The sequence below is a fragment of the Diabrotica undecimpunctata genome, chromosome 4, assembly GCF_040954645.1.
Source record: "Diabrotica undecimpunctata isolate CICGRU chromosome 4, icDiaUnde3, whole genome shotgun sequence".
In the NCBI taxonomy this organism is placed as follows: Eukaryota; Metazoa; Arthropoda; class Insecta; order Coleoptera; family Chrysomelidae; genus Diabrotica; species Diabrotica undecimpunctata.
In genome coordinates, this window is record NC_092806.1 from 115742369 (window position 1) to 115758881 (window position 16513).

General features: G+C 29.3%; 1 protein-coding gene across 2 annotated transcripts in view; it reads left to right on the forward strand.

Moving 5' to 3' along the window:
• The window catches only part of LOC140439882 (uncharacterized), a 284930-nt gene that overhangs the window by 163465 nt on the left and 104952 nt on the right, over positions 1-16513 (forward strand). For both annotated transcript variants that reach the window (XM_072530053.1, XM_072530052.1), the window contains one exon: positions 13291-13347. The gene's annotated coding sequence lies outside the window, so the exon portion shown is untranslated. The remainder of the gene's footprint in view (positions 1-13290; positions 13348-16513) is intronic.

The following is a 16513-nucleotide window of genomic DNA, read 5'->3' on the forward strand; positions in this document are numbered from 1 at the left end:
GTCCCCCCAGGGGCGGAAAGATGACGCAGGCAGAGGAATTCCACCTCGCACGTAGACAGGTCGCCGCCGAGGATCTCTCCTTTACCAGTCTTAAATCTCCAAGGTAGGTACGTGCCGAGACACCGGAGTCCCTGATGGTGGTGTGAGCCAAAAGAGGTGCATACAGGCTCAGCTCGTTCAACCTCACCTGGTTCTTATGTAATGAGAGTAGAGTGGTTCCACGAAAGTCTCGTCTCGGATACTAGGAGTGTAGACCGGTGACCGTGACGCCTAAGCGCCCCGAGTGCGTTTCTACAGACCCGACACCTCAAGCGACGGCTCTCCACCTCTCGATTCCTACCCATTAGTCGCCTCTTACGACAGGTAGGGCTTTCTGGCCTCGGCCGTATTCTTATCTCTGCGAGCCGAACGGAGTGCCATATGAGACAGACGTGCGTTTTGGGTTAAGAGTACCTGAGACACTTCGCTTCGGTCTTGTGACCGCGACAGTCGTTTTATGCAGTTGGGGTGGAGGCTGGTCCATTATTAACTTTTTGTGGTTCATGTACGTCGCTGTAGACGTCGTTGGCGATAGCGGTTGATGCTATCATTTCATTGGGTAAGGTACAATACACCGTTTATCTTGTTGCTGCATATATCAAGTACGTTTACTTGGTATATTGATTTCATATTTGTTTAGAACTTTATCTCAACTGTGCTGCGATCGCGATTGAACATTGTCAATTGAACATTTTGCATTTGTTTTGTTTAATTTACTGGTATATGCATATTTTTAAGAAATTCATCTTGTGTGCTGAACTAGCTATTTCATATTGTGTCGTTCTTTGAACTTTTAAAAGAACATTTTACGTATATATAAACATTCATTTTAGCGTATTTACTGTATAGTTAAATTGTATATTTTATTTAACTATTAATTGATATGTGTAACTATTTATATTATTTATAATATTGTTTGGTTCGTTTATTGCATTGACTTTGGTATTGCCTGTCGTTTCATATTCTAGTATATTCCTGTTATGATTTCACCCAGAGACAAGCGGTTTGTGTGATGTATAGATATCCATCGTATCATATTTAGTTCCAAACAGCTGTGTTTTTGCGTTAATTCGCTCACCTTTCTTAACGCACTTTTAAATTCCAGATATAAAGGATTTGTTGTAATTAAATTAATAGAATTTCATTCGGTCGTCTTGCTTATTATTTCTATGGGGATTTACATACCCAATGCGAAAGGGGAAAACCATCGAGTTCTGGATTGAACAGAATATATTCTCTCTTCTTTCTAATGACTCCAATTGTTATATTAAGGTCATCGTATGTGCAGAACGCAACACCTTGTACATTAAAATTTTGTATGCTATTGACTTTAAAATAAATAATTTCAATTGTATTATTTAATAATTTATGGGTTTCTTTAATTTCTATGTGTTGGTGATTAAATTGCTTTAAAATAAATATTTTTCGACTTCGTAGTTTAGTTTTTTAAAATGCGCTTAAAATAATATGAAATATCAGATGATTCCATATAAGTTTGGTTATATGCATATATGTCTATTCTATCGATGGTTTTACGATACTTTTTCTGTGTTACTTAAGTGAAATAGATCTGACTGTTATGGTGAGCAATATTCAGTTCTTACTATGATCATGACTTTAATCGTAATTATTTAATTATTAAAACAACTTTGGTTAGGTCTAATTAAAACACCGGCTAAGAAGAATTAACCGGTTGGTTCGAATATTATATACGTAAAAGATGTTACCTCCCTTATTTTTGATAGTGCTGTATTTAATTGTGTTGTAACATCAAACTTATCTCAACAAAGATGTCATTATTTTTCGATATTTCTCACATTATTCAACGAAACAGCAAATATATAAATAATCACCCAACAAATTGCGGATCTTTTGCCATTTCTCAACTGCCTTTCACAAATCTGTCATCGAAAACCTTGAAGGTTATGATTTTTTCGCTGTCAACGTATCCTTTAGTTCTGTATAATTATTCTATTACTTTTAATTATGATACTATTTGCGTTATACATCTAATTTATTTTTCGCAGTCATGCCAAGAAAATTACCAATAAATTTCGCTTATAGGTATTAATAGTTGCAAAAGGTGATTTGTTACTGTCCGCTGCACTTCGCAATCTAGTATAACGTGATCCGCCTATGAGTTCTGTAAAATAAAATATGATGTGGTACGGAACTAAAAACTAATACGTCATTATGATAATATTGAAAACTAAGTAGGCGAAAAATAAAAAATGGATAGAAATTGTTAAAAATATAAACTTCTCAAAGAATAATAAAAATGAAAATATGAAAAAAAATTTTACAAAATTGAAAAGAGAATTTAATAAACAACTACTACCTCTAAACGATGAACAGAATATAAAAATGGAAAGAATTAATAGTTTAGTGTAGAGCAACTGTAGTGGACAAAATACGACTTCGTGAGAAATAAAAAACAACTCATGTTTTACTTATATGAATAAAATTTAAATTTGTTGTTACAAAATGAGAAAAATAAAGGAAGATTGCAGAAGACGGAGTTTTTAGCAAAACCAGCTGAAGTATAAAACTATAATTAACGGTACCTACCATTGTTTCATGTGAAGGAAAGCGTTAAAATTTAAATGGTACTGTATTGCGCTAATGAAGAAGCAGTGCCAACGTTCATTCGTACTAGTAAATTTACATAAATATGTAGAGGAAATCGTTGGCATATCGCACATTGCGAAAAAGTCAAGTCCACTTAATTTTACGATCTGTTTAGTCACTTATGAAGTTTCAAAAGAAAAGGACTAAAGCTACTTTTAGCGGCATTCTTGGTAAGACGGGTTTACAGGATATTCAACTATTTTATACCTAAGCAAATACCTAGTCATAAATAATGTTCCTAAGAGGCCATGTATATTGCTCAAATATATATATATATATATATATATATATATATATATATATATATATATATATATATATATATATATATATATATATATATATATATATATATATATATATATATATATATATATATTGTTATGATGTGTTTTTTGTTTGAATGATGAGCAATGAGTATTTTTAATAATATAGGGTTTTTATCGCGGTTCTCAAAGAATTAGCTTGTAAGTACTTTTTTAAATTATCTTTATTATAACTATTATGAAACACACATATATATCTAACTTAGCCAATGTAAATTTAAAATAAACTATCTTTAAATTGATATTCTTATAAAACTAATTAAATTCTATAGACAATGTAAAATTTAAACAAACTATCTTCAAAATTGAAATTGTTATGACACTAACTAAATTATATTAACAAAATTTTGTACCTTTCTTTCACTGAATGCCTAAATGAACTGTTTTCCACTATATAGATTCTAATCACCACTGAATGTCTTCGTACTTCAGTTATCCTTGTTTTTTGTGAAATTACTTTTTCCAATTATCAGCTTCTACCAATTTAAGATATAGTTTTCTTCACCAGCATTTATACACCACCAGCAAACACCATTTATATTTATTCTTCTTTTCAATATACCAATATCCAATTATTATAAGTTGATTTATACTAATCTCCAATCATAATATAATTTTAATTCCTTCCAATGTCCATCCAATATTCTTCTAATATACTTTTATAATCTTCAATAATTATTTGTGTATAATTATAAATGTGCATTAAATATATGCATAATTTTTAATCTTCATTTAACTCACTATATTAAACAATTGGACTATCTCCAACTAACTTTCATATTTCTAATTAAACTGCTTGACTGACTTACTAAAACTGTGAACAATTGACTTCACTAACTAATCTACTAACTTTCATAATAAACTGCTTGACTTCTGACTAAAAACTTCAAAAAACTGCCATCTTGAATCCAAATCACGGTATTTATATCCTTTTGGATATTCCAGAACCATCTGGTAGGAGATCATGTTCCAATTTGTTCCATTACTTCCATATAGATGTTCTCGAAAAAAATATCTGTTCGATCCACCGCCATAATCATTATTTCGAGAATGTTCGACTGTAAACAATGGTGACACTCTGCACTCTGGAGAATTCGTTAATGTTCCATTGATAATTTTGTTGACATTTAGGCTTTTCAGATCAGAATAAACATTCAAATTAGTAACTAACACTCTAATTTAATAAAATACACAATTCACACAATATATTATTATAACCCCACTTTATATTCGTAAATATTCTTAAACGTCACTTCAGAGTATAAATATCTGTCTATCACTCACTGTATAGTTGGTTGCCTAGTCATATGGCTCCCTTAAAAATATCTACAAAATCATAACTACTAAAATACAACTTTTTACAATTATTATATGCTAATTTCTTAAAATGCCCTCACATAAATATATTTTTATAAATTTCTCTAGTATATAACTTATCTAAAATAATCAAATACTTTTTTATATCTAATATTATGTAGTATATAACTTATAAATTATTTTCTATAAACCCCAATCGTCACAATACCCCAAAAATAATATTTAAAATAAATAATTTACTTATTATTTTTTTAAATATTAATTTTCTCATACCTTATTAAATTTAATAAATCAAAATTTTTTTTTTTTAAATGTGTTAAATACATCCCTGTTCGCTGTCTATGTCAAAGCAGAGAACAACGGATCACAGTTCGGCTATTCTATGGTCAAACTGTCATGTCAAATAGAGAGAATAAAATATAACCTTAATTAAAATATAATGGATATTGTGTTCTGTTTATTTATAAACAAAATCTAGGAATTATTTCCATTCAAAATAACTTTCATCACTATAAATTGGTAAGTTTTTCCACTTTATTATATTAGAAAGACATTTTTATAGCAATTATAGTATCAATTTTGTGTCTAACCCCAAATTATGATTTTTAGGGTACAAATTAATTTCCATATATACAAAATTCAACAAGTATGATGTCAAATTGATTCAAATGAAATCTACCATCTATTTAACAAATCAAGTCTATTGAATAAAATGGATATATCAGTAAGATGTTAGTGTTAAGTTTATAACCTAGATATATCAGTACTTTTTGAAAAATTGTACATTTTTCTTGATTTATTTTTAGTCCAACTTTGTCTAATCTATTTATTATAATTTTTAGGTGTTTCTCATGATCTTCAGCAGTTTTAGAAAAAATTAATATATCATCAATGTAGTGAATTACAAAATGTTCATATTGATCCAAAATATCATGAAGACATCTATATAAAGCACTGCAAAATGATTGAAGTCCATATGGTACTACTTTGAATTGATATACTACTCCATCTATCTGAAATCCTGTATACTGTCTACTTTTTCTTTCTAGAGGTATTAACCAAAAACTATGCTGTAAATCGATTTTAGTGAAAAATGACATTCCTGTAATTCTTCCTAGTATTCCATCTATACTCATTGGTGCTTCAAATTGCTTTTCAGTGATCTTGTTAATATTCCTTGCATCCAAACATAACCTGATTTCCCCTGATCTTTTACGTACTACTACTATTGGATTTATAAAACGTGTGTCTGCCTTCTCAATGATTCCATCTTCTAACATATTATTAATTGTTTTGTTTACTTCTTCTCTGTATTTATATGGTATTGGGTATGATTTTGTTTTAAAATCTTTTTCTTCTTTAACTTTTATACTATGGATATAATTTTGTGCAATTCTATTTTCTTTATTGACAAGTCCCTTGTGTTGCTGCAATATGGAAATGACTATTGATTTATATTCTTCAGGGCAATTTAAAACTTTCATCATATCTTCTTCTTTACAAATAACATTATTCTTCATTATGTACTCATTATTCCTTGCTTCCAATGTTACGCACTCCGCCTCGTAGGCATCCATCTGCTTAAAATTTCCATTCCTTAAATATTCACTACAATAATTATTCTTTACATTCTTTTGGGACATTTCCCTATCATCAAAATACATTTCTTCTTCATAAACATCATTATTTTCTTTTAATAATATCCTATCAACTCTTATTCCTTCTTCCACCTCATCTTTCTGCATAAATTTAATTATTTGCCCTTCCAAAGTTACCATTTTTTCTTCAAAATCTATCTTTACTTTCTTCTTTTCCAATTCATCATTTCCCATTAATATATCAACACATAAATCCTTGACAATAAATCCTTGCATATTAATTTCTTTATTAAGAATATTAATTTTAAAATTGGCTAGTTTATCAATTTCACCCAACTTCTTATTATTTGCACCAACAATTTTAATTTTTGGAATCTTTATTATATCTGATAATTTTAATGTATTAAAAATAAAATTCTCCGAGACTAAAGTACTTTCTGAACCAGTATCTATCATAATTTTAATCATTTTATTTTTGGCCAAAGCATTTATATAAATTAAATTAATAGATTCAATAATTTTCTCTTCATCTAAAGAAATAAATTCAGAAGGTTTTTCATAATAGCAATGGCCTAACTTGTAATTCAGAAAGTTTACTGCACAAAATTTTGATTATTAGAATTGTCAGATTGTATCTGACCACTTGGATCTGATGTCCTATGTCTTTCCCTACTATGACTTCTACTCACATTTTCTTGCCTTGTACTATTTCGTTCCCTGTCTTCGCAGCTTCTATTCCTTCGAACACAATTTACCTGTCTGTTATAGTTAGGTCGCTCTGTATTTCTTCTATTGTTAAAATCTTGTCTATTATTATTAGTACTGTTATTAAAATGTTGTTTATTATAATTACTGTTATTATTATTAAAATTTTGTAAATTATTACCATATCTATAATTATTATATGATTGTCTATATTGTTGATTATCATTTTTATTATATTGAAAGTTATTATTGTTTTTTCTGTTGTTATTATTACTTGTCATATTGCCTCTTTGTATTCTTTGAATAAAATTAATAAAACTATCTATTGTTTGAATATTTTGTACAGTTACGGTTTGCACAACATCAGCATCAAAATGTCTAGATACATTTAAGACTGTTTCATCCTCTCTAAGTGGTGGTTCTAAATATTTTGCAACTGTTATCAGTTTTAATGCATAATCTACCATATTTGATTTTAAATTGTGATTATACTTTCCAAAATATAGAATTTCTCTAAACTTTGCTTGCTCTAATTCACCCCAATAATAATTTAAAAATTTATTTTCAAATGTTTGAAAGTTATCTAAATCATTTTCAATACTAGCAAACCAAGTTGCTGCATTGTCATTTAATGTCACTCTAATATAATCTTTAATATCATTAATATTATTCACAAATCTTAATTTATGTTTTAAACTATTTATGTATACTCTAGGATGCAAATTGTTTATATTACCAGAGAATTTAATCCCAGTCTCATTTGTTAAATTTAAGTAAGGTCTCCCTATGTCTCTCATTTGTGAAATATCATCTATTCTCTGTTCCACATTTCTTATTTGATTACTATTTATTTGGATATTTTGTTGTATATCGTCTAATTTTTCTTCTGTGTTTCTCCTGTCTTCGTTAATTTTTACTTCTAAGTTACATTTCTGTAACTCTATTTTCTGTTCTATATCTATTTTATTATCTTGAATAATCCTCTTTACTTCTGTCCTCTCATTGTCTATCCTTTTCTTGTAGTCATTCCGTATACTTTTTATTTCATTTGCAACTTTTTTCTCTGCAGCTTCAAGTTTTTTATCCATTTGTTTTTCCATTTGTTTTACAATTTTATTATTATTATCTTCTATTTTCTTTTCTAATTTTCTATAATTCTCTTCCAATTTCTGTTCCATTTTTTTCATGTCTTCTTTGACTTCTTTTGAATTCTCTTCCAATTTTTTTATGTCTTCTTTGATTTCTTTTGAATTCTCTTCTATTGTCTTGTTCATCTGCATCATTAATGACATCAAAGCTGCCATATTGACATTTTCCTCTCTTTCTGGATTCATTTCTGCAGTATCTTGTGGAACTTGAACTAAACTCTCCTCTTGTATAGGTTGTGTTTCTACTTCCACATCTTCTTCATTCTTTTTGCTTCTTGTACCTTTCTTTCCTTGAGACATTTTGAGACTTTACTTGTTCAAATATAATTAAAAATAAAATCTATAATTTTTTCTTTCTACTGATAATTAATTTAATTATATGAGAGCACTTATCTTCCCAAACTAATTCTTTTAAATAGAGAGCCCCACGTTGGGCGCCAAATTGTTATGATGTGTTTTTTGTTTGAATGATGAGCAATGAGTATTTTTAATAATATAGGGTTTTTATCGCGGTTCTCAAAGAATTAGCTTGTAAGTACTTTTTTAAATTATCTTTATTATAACTATTATGAAACACACATATATATCTAACTTAGCCAATGTAAATTTAAAATAAACTATCTTTAAATTGATATTCTTATAAAACTAATTAAATTCTATAGACAATGTAAAATTTAAACAAACTATCTTCAAAATTGAAATTGTTATGACACTAACTAAATTATATTAACAAAATTTTGTACCTTTCTTTCACTGAATGCCTAAATGAACTGTTTTCCACTATATAGATTCTAATCACCACTGAATGTCTTCGTACTTCAGTTATCCTTGTTTTTTGTGAAATTACTTTTTCCAATTATCAGCTTCTACCAATTTAAGATATAGTTTTCTTCACCAGCATTTATACACCACCAGCAAACACCATTTATATTTATTCTTCTTTTCAATATACCAATATCCAATTATTATAAGTTGATTTATACTAATCTCCAATCATAATATAATTTTAATTCCTTCCAATGTCCATCCAATATTCTTCTAATATACTTTTATAATCTTCAATAATTATTTGTGTATAATTATAAATGTGCATTAAATATATGCATAATTTTTAATCTTCATTTAACTCACTATATTAAACAATTGGACTATCTCCAACTAACTTTCATATTTCTAATTAAACTGCTTGACTGACTTACTAAAACTGTGAACAATTGACTTCACTAACTAATCTACTAACTTTCATAATAAACTGCTTGACTTCTGACTAAAAACTTCAAAAAACTGCCATCTTGAATCCAAATCACGGTATTTATATCCTTTTGGATATTCCAGAACCATCTGGTAAGAGATCATGTTCCAATTTGTTCCATTACTTCCATATAGATGTTCTCGAAAAAAATATCTGTTCGATCCACCGCCATAATCATTATTTCGAGAATGTTCGACTGTAAACAATGGTCACACTCTGCACTCTGGAGAATTCGTTAATGTTCCATTGATAATTTTGTTGACATTTAGGCTTTTCAGATCAGAATAAACATTCAAATTAGTAACTAACACTCTAATTTAATAAAATACACAATTCAAACAATATATTATTATAACCCCACTTTATATTCGTAAATATTCTTAAACGTCACTTCAGAGTATAAATATCTGTCTATCACTCACTGTATAGTTGGTTGCCTAGTCATATGGCTCACTTAAAAATATCTACAAAATCATAACTACTAAAATACAACTTTTTACAATTATTATATGCTAATTTCTTAAAATGCCCTCACATAAATATATTTTTATAAATTTCTCTAGTATATAACTTATCTAAAATAATCAAATACTTTTTTATATCTAATATTATGTAGTATATAACTTATAAATTATTTTCTATAAACCCCAATCGTCACAATATATATATATATATATATATATATATATATATATATATATATATATATATATATATATATTATATATATATATATATATTATATATATATATATATATATGCATATAAAGTAGTTAGGTATTATTGACTGACACGTTATGTAAACTAAAGTTTTATCTTGAGGTTGCAGTCATTAATAGGGCCACCTTTGTTATTATCTCTAGCTTCCGCAAAATTTATTTGCTTCTTCAGGATGTGCTAAAATATGATTATAATTATTTTATTAGTAAATATAATAAAATTAAAACGAAAAAATATTGTATAAAACAAGCACTAAAACTTAAAACATGAGGTTAATCCATTAAATTTTGAACTTCACAAAAAATTAAACTTTAAACTCTATGTAACATTTTTTTTTAAATCAGTTTTTAGGCTCCGTAGGTCTGTTATAATAGTACAAAAAGTGAAATTAATTCCATTTTAAATCAAAATAATGAGGTAATCACTGATAGTCAGAATATTAGCAATATTTTTAATGATTATTTTTGTAATGTAGGCTGCACGCTTGCTAAAAGTATTAAAATATCATCTTCTCCTGATCCTCTAAAAAATACATGTCATAGTACGTTTTTTCTAAAACCCGTAACAAAATCAGAAGTTCAGAGTATTATTCATTCCCTAAAACCAAAAAAATGTCGTGGCATAGACAACATTTCCGCCGATCTGGTAAAGATCATTTGTAATTATGTTGTTGAACCGATAACTGACTTAATAAATAAAATATTTGAACATGGTATATGTCCTGACAGTTTTAAAAAAGTTGTAATTATACCTATATTTAAAAAAGTTGATACAAAATTGGTGCAAAATTATCGTCCTATATCACTTATTACCAGCCTTGCAAACATTTTTGAAAAGGCCTTAGTAGAACGAGTAAATCAATATCTTACAAAGTTTAACCTGCTGTCTCCAAACCAATTTGGCTTTAAGAAAGGATATTTCACTTCAGATGCTATAACGTCCGCTACTGATTATTTATATAAGATGCTGGAAAATGGTTCTCCTACTTTAGCGATATTTTTGGATCTAGCTAAGGCATTTGACACTGTTAGTCATCAGCAGTTGTTAAGTGCTTTCGATGATCTGGGAATAAGGGGCATACCGTACTTACTATTTCAAAGTTATTTAAAAAATAGATCGCAAATTGTCAACATTAATAACAAAGCAAGTGCTGAAAAAATCATTGAGTATGGTGTGCCGCAAGGTACTGTTTTAGGTCCTTTACTGTTTTCAATATATATAAATGATCTAGCATCAATGAAAATAAATGGAAAGATTATTTGTTTTGCTGACGATACTGTCATACTTTACACTAGTGATTCTTGGGAAAAACTTAAAACTTTAGCAGAAACAGAAACTGTAAAGGTTCTAGAATGGCTAAACACTGATAACACTTTAACACTGATAAAACTTATTTCATACCATTTTCAATGTACAAAAACAATTTACCCGACTTCTTGGAATTAAATCTAAGCTATAATAACACGTTCATTAAAATAAATAGGAAAAAATACATCAAATATTTAGGAGTTTATATTGATTGTCACTTGAAGTGGGATGTGCATATTGATATGGTATGTAAAACTCTAAGAATGTTATTATACAAATTTAGATATCTCAGCAATATTCTTAATTTGTCTTACTTAAAGATAATATACTATTCTTCGATAGAGTCACGTCTTAGATATGCCATTTTAGCATGGGGTGGAACATATGCTTCTCATTTAAATAAATTCGAAATATTACAAAGGAGGTTTTTGAAAATAATGCTAAAAAAATCTCGCTTATATTCTTCAGAACTTCTTTATCCGCAAGCAGATATTTTTAGTATTAGACAGTTATATTTGTTAAACATTATTCTGCTGACATACAAAAATAAACATGTTTTAAAACCAATAGATCATACTTACAGCACTAGAAGAAAAGTTCATGACTATGTCCAAATTACTAGTGCTTATAAATCAATTGAAAAACACAATTTCTCTTACTTCATTACTAGAATATTTAACTATTTACCCGAGATCTATAAAACCTACATAAGAAAAATCAACTCATTTAACATGATTAAATCCATTTTTACAAAATTTCTCAATAACACTGGATCTGAAATTTTGGATGCGATCTTCTTTAATTAAATTCATCATATAACTAATACTATACAGTATACTTTGTAACATTTTTTTATATTATCAACCTAATGGTACTGTAGAACAAATATTGAATAGTGTAAATGAGTGTAATCCCTGAGCACAACCTATGGTTTAGCAGGGAATTTCTTCTTTGTTTATTCGCTAAGAACAAATTGTTTGTACAAAATATTTAACATAGAATTAATTTGTAATTGTATTATATTGAACTATCATATTGTAACATTGTTGTATATTGTATATTGGGAAGTAAATAAACATTATTATTATTATCTTTTATAAAAGAATTTTTTAAATAAAATTTTTATTTAACTTGTCATCTGATTATTTAAACAACAAAGTAAAGTGGCGCCAAATTTGAATATTTAAATTTTTTGATTTAGTCAGGAAATTTATTATTAGTGAATTGTAATACTAGTTTTCGTAAAATAGAATGTAATTATAGATATTACTTAGTTTATCAATATCAGTTCTTTTATTAACACATTAATATTTATGTATGTATTATTAGTATTTATGTATTTCTAAGAATTTTCTTTTGTTTAATTGGTTTTCATGTCTTATCTTGGTTTTATTGAAATTAAATGAATGATTCTTATTAATTGAATGATCTATTAATGCAAATGTATTTTTATTATTTCTGAGGTCACTTATATGTGATGTTAGTCTGCCTATTATTATTACATTATTACAATTTTTTGAGTAAGTTTTTGATCTTATTTTATACAATGTTTTTTCAGTAGTAATATCCCTAGGACATCGATAACAGACGAGGTAATTTCATGACAATCGAAAGCTTGTTCCTTGGTAACAGCACGAAGCCGAAGGCTGAGTGCTGTTACCAAGCAACGAGCTTGAGAAATTTGTCATGAAATTATGAGGCATTTATCAATGTCCGAGGGATATTCGGCGGATAATTTTTCGAAAAAAAAAATGTTCTAATGCCCAATCTTTTAGTATCAACGCCAATTCTTCTAAGCCTCTATGTTGACTCAACTCATATTCTCGTCCGCAGCAAAATTCCATGAATATTTCCCAAATATATTTGTGACTGTAGTTTGTATTTCTGGGAATTTTTTGTTTGATTAGCGCATGTATACTTTGAACATTCTCATTGCCGAAACGTGACATTTTGAAATTTATTTGGATGAAGTTGTCAAACTCGATCGTGTTGTCATAGGGATTGAAAATTGCACTGAATGCAATTATCAGTCTAATGTTGACATGATTGGGTGAAATTGTTCCACATGACACAAAATGACGAAATTTGAATGGTTGTTAGAACAGTCGAAAAATTGTCATTTTAATTTCATTGTATTTACTGATCAAATAATTATAAGCATATTGAATTTTCGTTTGTGTTTCACATTTTTAACCATTTTTGAAATTTAATATTATAATTATATTTTAAACATTCTAATTTTTTATAGGTTGCTTGATGCCGTGGTTTTGTCATCTAATTAGCCGAGTGAATTAGCTGTACATAAGTAAGTTTGTTTTCTTGTTTTATAACAATATTCCTCTCTGTTAAGTATGCTTTTAGATAATAATTAATAGTAGGAATAGGGTGGAAGCTTTAGGATAAATTTGCAAACGGGTGTGTCATATTTTGTTAAATTCTTGAATTACGTCCAAAAAGCTGCAATATATTTTTGAGTTAAGATCCTTCAAAATTGTTGCTTACCTGTTGTAACAAAAGGTTGTTAGTAAGAGGTTAAGATGAAATAGGTGCGGTGTGCATTCCCAGGTGTATGCGGCTATCACACACCCCGTGTATATGTTTTTTGGTTTTTGTTTGTTTATATAGAATAACTGGTTGTAGAAATTAAATAACTAAATAAAAGTAATAAAATATAACAATAGGATATGTATTTTTTTTGTGAGCCTAAGCTGGTTTTTTTGATATTGGGGCCTTATGTTACTGCGTACGTTTGACTATTTCGTGGCTATCTTATTTCTTCATTATTCTTCTGGGTTTTCTTTATATCCAGATAAATGCTGTCTAGGCTGTCTATGAACCGTTCCTTGATTTTCATTATAGTCTGTCATTTCTCCTAATAGTCTACTCGGATGGTTCCTGAAATCGTTAAATATAACGCATGCTCTTTCGTCCATCTTTCCCAGAATTTTTTTGTTGTGAATTCCTAAATAAGTACCCTATTGGGCCCTATCATCCTAATTTTTGTTTTAAATCACCGTTTACAGTTCCGACCTATTAGCGATGAGAGTCAGCTTTTTATCTAATGTTATTCCTAGATGTTTGGCTTCATTTGAACATTCCATTGGGGGATTTGACCAAGAGGGGACAGACTACCGAACGAACTCCTTAAGTATGACGGACCAGCTTTGACCAAACAACTATTAAAACTTATCCAAAAAATAATAGAAGAGAACAGAATTCCTCAAGAATGGAGATCAAGCATCCCAATATCTCTCTTCAAAAAGGGAGATAAAGCGGACCTGGAAAATTACATAGGAATTAATTTATTAAACACAATACTAAAATTAACAACCAAAGTACCAACAAATTTGAAATTATAACACTAGCAGAAGAACAACAAGGTTTTAGGTCGTGAAGATCATGCACCGACGCTTTATTTAAGCAAGTGTAAGAGAAATCAATAGAATACAATAAATTGGCATATCTATGTTTTATGGACCAAGGCATTTGATCTGATCAAATAAATGACGTTATCTACTTATTGTACGCAAGAGAGATACATCTAGGAATAATCAATACGATTTAAAATATATATCAAAGCAACACAATAAAAGTAAAAGTAGAAGAAGAACTAACAGGCATCGGACTAATAATGACACACGGGCAGAAACACGACCTGACACAGAAAGGACGGCAAAGACGTCAAGAGACGATTCCCCAATAGAAAGACGATCAGTAGGAAGACCACGTAAACTTACTGGAGGAAATGACAACTTACTAGAGGCACATTGAAAAACAAGCAGTGTCATGTCTACATAAAAAGAAGAAGAAAAAGAATATTGGTGTATCGAATAGGGATAGTATTCTATTTGATCTGCCTGTTCTTTTTTGGTACAGACAGCCTATGTTTTGTCAAGGTTGACAGCTATCTTCCACTGTACACACCATTCTTGCAACTATTTGAGTGCCCTTTGCAAGTGTCTTGTTGCTAGATCAGGGTTTTTACTGCTAGCTGCTGTAGCTGTGTCATTTGCGTATAAACTTAGCAACGATCTGGGTTCAGTTGGGGTCTCTGTTGTATATATGGTGTATAGATATGGCGACAACACGGCTCCCTGCGATTCTTCAGCGTCCATGGTCCCGACTTCGGACAAGGTTGACCCTATCCGAACTCTGAACCTTCTGTTGGCTAGCTACGACAAAAGAAGACATGTGAGTGCTTCACTATAACCATATTGGTTTATTTTAGACAGCAAGCCTTCAGGACAGACTCTGTCAAAGGCTTGACTGACATTGAAAAGGGCGGCTGCTGTATATTTAATTTCATTGAACCCTTTCGTAATGTATTCAGCTAATCGAAGCACCTGAAGTTCATATGAATGTTCGGACCTAAATCCCAACTATGCTTCAGGGATGGTTAGAATAGCTTCAGATTCTTCTTCTTTTTTAGCGTAGTACAATTTTGCTTATCGCTTATCTCACGATAATTTTGTAGAAATGTGCCCTTTTTTTATTGGTTTTTGTATCATAATTACATTAGCTTCTTTCCATGTGTCAGTAAAATGTTTTAATCTTAGGTTGTTGTTGATTATGTTTGTTAAATATACTATTACATTTGCTGGTAGCTTTTTTAGGGCTATATTCGTAATGTTATCTGGTCATGGAGCGTTTTTAGGGTTGGAGAGTTTGATCAGTTTTCTGACATCTTCAGAAGAGGTGTGTAATACCTATGTTGCATCTTCTTCTTTTTAGTGTTCTCTATTTTCTTTCTACTTCTTCTGTGAAGTCTAGGTCTTTATCAGGATGGTAGTTATTCCTATATCTTTTTTCAAGCGTGTTTTTCATCACTTGTGCTTTATCTTCTTCTATGTACACAATTCACTTTTCTTCATGCAGTGGTGGAATTTGGTTTTTTACCCTTTCTTAATATATTCGAAAGCTTTCAGAACGCAGATTTGTTTGGATCTAGTTGCTGGATATAGTTCTCCCTGTTTTCTATCTCACGATAACTGTGTTAAACATATATAGATTTGCAATAATAAACAGCTGATTAAAAGTTCATATTCTTGCATAGAATATTTTATTAGTGGTTAAAACGGAAATAGATAGATTTAGTGAAAACCAGTGAAATTAGTGAAAATATTTTGAATAAATATGGGCTTTGAACGCTTTTTGCAACTAATGCTTCAGTTGCGAAGTACTTTAGTATACTTAAATATTGAATTTTACTCAGTCGTGCATATTACATAAGTGAAGTTTTATTATATAAGAAAAGTAAACTAATAGGGAATGAATCATTGTTTATTCCTTAACAGGAAAAGGAGCAAATTTTTATATGTATATTTATGTTAAAAACATCGAAATTTATGCAAAGCTGGTCACACTAAATTAGCATTGAATGCCACATGTAGACTTTCTACTTGCAGACGTCCGATAAATCATTTTTCTTATTTCTAGTGACAATGTCATTACTTATGATTAAGTACTGTAAG